Source organism: Phaethon aethereus, assembly GCF_964289735.1.
Source record: "Phaethon aethereus genome assembly, chromosome: 20".
Classification (NCBI taxonomy): Eukaryota; Metazoa; Chordata; class Aves; order Phaethontiformes; family Phaethontidae; genus Phaethon; species Phaethon aethereus.
The window spans coordinates 11,374,374-11,381,550 of NC_138596.1; positions in this window are offsets into that span (position 1 = coordinate 11,374,374).

Below are 7,177 nucleotides of genomic sequence, written 5' to 3' on the forward strand. Positions count from 1 at the left end.
TTACATAAATTCACAAGATCTTTCCTGAACACAGAAATCTCTTAAGATAAACTTACTACACATTAAAGAAAACTACTGAACACAAAGAATTATTTCTGCAGATATTTGCCTCTAAGAAATGATAACATATGTCTGTGTCTGAATCTACAAATAGATAGATGGATACACACACATATGTTCACTCACACACACACACAGCCTCATACAGTCATATATCTTATACATATTTATATAAACAAATTTACATACTGCATCTTTTGTAAATCTTAAAACCAGCAATACCTATTTTGTGTCTCATTTTCAGCCGTTAATTCCCTTAAAATTCCCTTAATATTTTTCCAAATGAGAATTACATTGAAAATAATCAGCCATGCTTACAAAAAAAGTTTGCAAAGTATAAAATTGGCAAAATGTCACTGATTGGTTGGAAATGCCCTTTCACCTTATTGTGTCGGACCTGCCACTTAATTAATCTGTTCTCGTCTGAGAGCGGACAGTGTTAAAGATAGGCAGCACAGCGAGCCAAGTCTACAGCACTTTGGACGCTGAAAACACACTCAGCTTTTTTAATAAAATAATTTTACTTAACTATACGCATAAGATTTCATCATACTATTTCAACTTGTATCTTATCTGATTTCTTCCTATGGCAAATATTTACACATAAGATTCCCAGCATCTACTTCCCCATTTCCAGCTTTATCTATTCTAATTACCCAGGCTAGACTGTAAAGTTTGCATCTGGTTTCCATACCTGCTTTCTGTGTTTTGCAATCATTTTTCAGAGACATGCGGTGGGCATTCAGGTAGTCCAGATAAGGGTTTATAGTGACAAAATATTGACTGGATTTGGTATTCACTTATGAAGGATGACGTTAGTGCCACAAAAATCCCTGTGATGTACAGGGAATAGTTAATTAATTAAAGGACCTGCTAATTGCTACTTGAGGTACTGTGCAGAGATGATGAAGAGTGCTTGGTACAAGGTTAGGTTCTCAGTTTGGAGTGAACATTTTCATTTAAAAGATTTCTTTAAAGTACATCCTAATTTTTTTAATGTTTTTTCAGGTTACTGTATCTAGTTCAGACTCAAGTGTTCAATTGAGCTTCAATTAATTATAATATATAGTCAGGGTTCTTTAGCTGGGATAGATTGATGGAGAAGCTTTGTTTCATTTGGTGCAGGTGGCACTGTTTAATAAGCACAGGAGAGTGAATAATGTAGTGTTTGCAAAGAGAAATAAATGCAAAATAGAGAGGTGCAATTAGATCAGCTCAGAGAAATAAAGGATAAATATTAAATGGTCAGGTATCTTGCAAATATCAAATAAAATAGTAATAAGTATCTCATTGAAAACTGCCATTTTAATTTATGAATATCTAAAAGCACTGTTTTAAAATAAATCTAGTGAGCAAGTCTGCCTTCATTAGGCAGGCACATTTCAGTATCTGGAAAATACCAGACTTCTAATTTTCAAACTCTCCATATTATTTTTCTTATACTGAAATATAAATAGGATTCCAAATTTAAAATATAAACACAAGAACCTAAAAAATGAATTTCTAAATTGAATTATAAAATACCATAACCTTTGGCATTCTTTTCTTTAATTGGAGCTATGTTATATGGGAGAAAAATTACCCCATGGAAAATTAATCTGTGAAAACTTGTAAATCATTTGCAATAATTTACTAGCAAATGAGGGGCTGTATGCTTCTCATGCACGCACTAAAGATAAAATAAAGTTGCAGAAAATTACTGAAAAGAGCAACAAAATTGTAGATAAAAAAGTAAAGTCCTTGAGAATTAAAATCTTCTAATTGCACACAAAAAATAAAAATAAGTATATACTCCTGAAAATAACAAATAAGTAAAAAAGGAGAAATGTTATTTGACTTAAAAAGTATCTGGTAGCTAAGAGGATAGTCCTGTAAGCTACTTAACAAAAGAATGTGAATGTATTAGGCATTTCAGCAACACTTCTGCATCTAAAAATTTCAGCTGTAGACAGATTTTCCACAGACGATTCCCCCCTACTGCTAACCTCTTAAATATACCTATAAAATACAAAATGTTCCAAATCACCTCCAATAAAGGAAGCTTCCTTACATTAAATGCATCTAATATTTGTGTTAGAAATCTGAAGTGCTTTCTGATGTGGTTAAATTCACAAAGAAATGTGGTTGTAGAACAGAAAGGAATGTATTGAGCACATCACTGAATATTTGCAGATGGATACAGAGCTGTGGAAGTTTACTTATAAAATATGGAATTAATCATATTCTTAGCCTCTGATTATTCAAAGGAGGCAGTGCTATTGGACTCTTTCGCTACAAATCTTATTTTTGTTATGTAGCCGTGTTTACCAAATCCATCATATACCCAATCAGGGCAGCCTCCCAAGCCTCCCGGATTGGCTGATATTGAACTTGTAAAATGTTTATGAGTGAGTGTTTGCCTGGTAATGTAGCCCTGGGTGCCCTGCTGTCAGCATGGAACTACTGATACTATTACACACAGAAGGGTTTTGGAGGGAGGAGAGGAGGGGAGCTGGGCAGCCATAGGGAACTTTCTTATCTAAACTCGTAATGTGCATTTAGACAAAATCGTTTTCACCAAAAAAATACCTTCCCCACTTTGTTTAAAAACAATATATATCTGTCCATTTACACTAAAAAATTGTTCCTACAAAGAATCTTGCTACACTTATTTGAGCTCTAACTGTAGAGGAAAAACATTAGTCTGTAGTAAATAGATTAAAAAAATTATTAAGCAGCAGCTACACTACTAGATGCAAAAAGAGACATTTTTGCAATCTTTGCCATATTCTGTGCATTAAATGTACTGAATTTCTAGTAATTACCACTTCATAGTTTGTAAAAATTATTCTATTGAAATTATTTACTACGGTAGATGCTCAAGTCAGGCATCAGATCTAAACACACTACCAGAAATCTATATTCCCCAAAATAAAACTCTGAAGCTACCTTAAATATACAGCTACTGACCTTCAGAATCATATTTTCTTTACGAATTCACTGTAATAAAAATGAACATTTTGTCATCACTTTGGGAAACTGTGCCAAACACCTTAAAACACATGTCACATGCCAACTTTACTTCATTTTTCTCCTCAGGGAATAGATACATCTGGAATCATAATCACAGATAAAAACCTTGACAAAATTGCACATGAGCCCAGCCCTTCTCTCCAACACCTACCTTTTCATAACATTTAATACAATATTAATATCGGTTACTAAAAAGGCTTCCAACCTTTACATTTCTGACATAACATGTTCAAACCCATATTTCACACTTCTTGTTCTGTTTTAAGTTCAGTGGATTTAACAGGACTCTGGAGAGAAGATCATGTGGTTGAAGATTTCCCTCCCTCTTTGACACCCATAGAGGCAGTTTTGGAATTGTTTAAATAGCCGTGGCTATATAAACTGAAATATGTAAGATCATGGGCATCTTATTTCTCTCTCACATCTATAGATGCATGCTTGTATTTTTATCTGAAATCTATTGCTTGTACCAGTGACAAACAATTTCAGCACAACATCTGGCCAAAACATTCTGAGTATTTTCCTTTTAAACTGTATTATTTATCTTTCCTGCATATTCCTGGTTAACCAGACAAATACAATTAGTTAATATTATATAATAATATTATCTGGTCTTTTTTGTCTATGATTGACAGTTTTTCAAATCAAAATAAAACACATTCTTAGTCGATCATCTTCTTGAAAGTGCGCTACTGTTTTAAGCTCGGTTTGCTTCTGAGACAGCTAGAGATCTTACTCAATCAGGGGTAAATAGCAAAATCACAGATCCAACAGATTCCATACTCTCCCCAAAATGCTTGGCTTAAGTAATAGCTAATTCCCAGACTGATATTTTTACTGCATGCTTTTACAAAACATTCATCAGCTGGTATTGCAAAGAAATGGAATTTGGGAACTTTGCAAATTTTCATTTATTATTGTGTTTGTAATTAATACCATGCTGGAAGTACCTCAGGCAGCTCACTGTATGGCTTTGTTCATGTCAGAATGGTGATAGCAACCTCTTTTTGTTACATATTTAACAGCTTTGAAAGACATTTTTTTAAACAGCAAATGTACTCGACAGCTTTAAAGCAAAGGACATTAAATAGGTTGCCAATTATTCATTCAGCAGCTCTATGTGCGTCAAAAAAATGCATACCACCAAATTTTCCTGAGACAAACCACCTAAATTTCCTGTGACTCATATACCATTTTTGCACTAGCTGGATAAGGATAGCAATCATTTAGAAAAAGAAACAGATATAAAACGTTTCTTGCCCTGGAATACTAAAAAAAATCTTTTAAAATATGTTCATTTACAGTTAGGGGCCAGCATTTGTGACAAGAAATGTCCTATTTTTATACAGAATAGTGTGTCTTAATAAGATTATTTCACTATTCTCTTTCATTTTAAAATGACCCAAAGTGTCTAACTCAGTATGTAAGAAGTTCAAAAAGTGATATATGAACGGAGTAATAATTTCCCTGAATCGTTTCAAGTCAGTCCATAGAGCAACTGAATCTGAAGCATGCTAGTCTGTCTCCGGCAACTCAGGGAGATAAAGAGCTGAGCTGAGCTCCACTTGCTGACAAGAAGCAAACTGTCTCACATTTTAGGAGAACATCATCATTGCCTATAAAAATGAAGAAGAGACAAAATAAATAAAACCAGTTAATGTTGTAGTTAACTTGCAAATCAAGTAAATCTGTTGGTACAGTATTTTAGAAATAAACGATAACAGCATCACACCAAACACACATTTCTCAACATATAAGCATTCTGATTTTGATTTAATGGTATATCAGCGTCAACTATTGCTTCCCTTGCTGGTACACACTTCCTGATGCCTACTGTGAAGGGTGCCCATATTTACAACTGAGTAAGATGATTAATTACACCTTGTCAATCACGGTGCATGAAGACATAACACTACAGCAGACAATGAAGAAGATGCCTGAAGCTACAATTACATTTTAATTCATAGTTTATTGTATGTTCCCATATATTGCAGTCTAATAACCGTAGGGGCATCGAAAACATATGAGATATCAATCACTCTGCCCCCTGGTCTTTCATGTTTATATTATTCCACAGCCTTTAAATTACCATAAGTAGTTACTTATTTTCTAAGCTTTCTTCTCTTCTCTCTTACCTTTTGCTTCCATTTATCTTTTATTCTTAGTACCTTTATCCAACAGCTATAAGTATTTGATGGAAGTTTGTAGCTCACTTAAAATCTGTAACAGACAACCTGAAACCCAGCAATTAGCAAAGACAGCTTAGACTTGTGTTCCTTTGTTGGAGGAGGCGTTGAGGCTTTTGTTCTGATTTAGTCACGGTAGCTGGGTGGAAGCTGGTACCTCATTATGTGGTTGGTCTGTTTGTCTGGTAGGTAGCAGATGGTACTGGAGATGACGTTACCAAGAGAGGCAGGGTAGAGAAACTCAAGACCTGTGATTTGTTCACCTGTCACCTATAACAAAATACAGGTTAAAAGACTTTATTATTCGCTGCACCGGTTTTTTTAATGAAAAAACTCTCATTTCAAATGAGTCCACATTTGATTCTAAAGATTATTTTGCTACAGCAATTTTTCTGTTGCTCATTATTCAAGAATATCCTGGATTTTATTCTGAACAATGTAAATGTCATTCATGTGTCAGTGTGTACATTAGCAGCTTTGTGTTTACATTCTGTTACTCTCCTTGTGTTTTGGTAGCAAGGGTTGGATGTCTTCTTGTGTTTGTATATCCATTAAGAAGATAATCAGAGATAGCCTGTGAACTGGAGGTCATGCCATACCTTTTTAACGTGCTATTGGTATTATTGGTTCCAACCACTTGGGCAATACTGTTACATAAAACATTGTATTTTGATTCCATTAAATATACAAAATATTTTTGATAATTGCAATGTCAGAGAGAGTGTACGAATCTGTGACCTTTCTTAACCGCAAAATGTATGTAATCAATTATGTGATAGGGAATTAAACTGGTATTAAAATATCTAAGGATAGCACAGCATGCAGCTCTAGGTAAGGATATATACAGCAAAATGCTTAAGTAGAGAGACTACATCGTTGTTCCACAATGGTGCACATGGTGTCCAGCGAGCAATATTCCACATCTCTGTTATTGGAGGCAAACCTCCCGTCACAGATGGTATTTGAAACGTCCTGCAATTTAATGGAGGAATGGAAAGATTATTGTTTCAAGATAAATACTGTACATATCCACTAAATTCTGTTGCAGAATTCAAATCTGAATGAAAACATGAGCTTCCATTGTTTCCAAGACCTGATTTTAGGACAGTCTTTGGATAGTTCCCACAGATGCCAAATCAGCTTGCAGTCTGTATGGTTTCTTGAGGGGTCTTGTGGCTATTTCATATGTATTTCTACAGGAGATGCTTTGTTCTCCTCTGTGACATGCAAATGTATTCAACTACGCAGAGCAATCCCAACAGAAAGGTGGTAAAAAGCCTAGGTTATTGTAAGAAGGGAACACACAAAACCAGCAAAGTTTGACTATGAACGCAGTCATTCTGCTTTTAGCAAAAATAGTCTTGACTGTACTACACCTGTAAGAGGCCAATCACCTTGTCAGAAAACAGCACGTAACAGTAATACGCTAAGTGATGTAATAATTTGCAGTCCCGGATTAAAGCAGTGACTCTCATGATCTCAGATGGGCATTCAGATTTAGTTTCCGTTGTGCTACCTTTTCTAATATAATTAGAAGTGTGATAACTGACATCTTCAATACTAATTAGCCCTTCCCTACTACCCACCTCCTGGATAAATATTTAGACATCACGAACAGTTTCCCTTGTGTGCTCTTTGTCTCTCCTGGAGACTTCCTGAAGCTTCTCCTCAAGTTCAGAGACCTTCCTGGCCTGCTTTTCTTAGTCTACTCGGAAATAAGAGAAGCGGGCAGCCTCGGTCGGTGGAAGGCTTCACGAACTTGAAGAACACAAGTTCTTACATTCTAAGGGCGAACGCGTTTCATAACGAGCGTCACCGGCTGCGTTCAATTAGTAGTAACTGTTTGGGGCATCGTGATCTCGGAGCGTAAACAAACTTTTGACCCTCTACTTCTCCCGCGCTGGAGGCGTTTTCCCCGG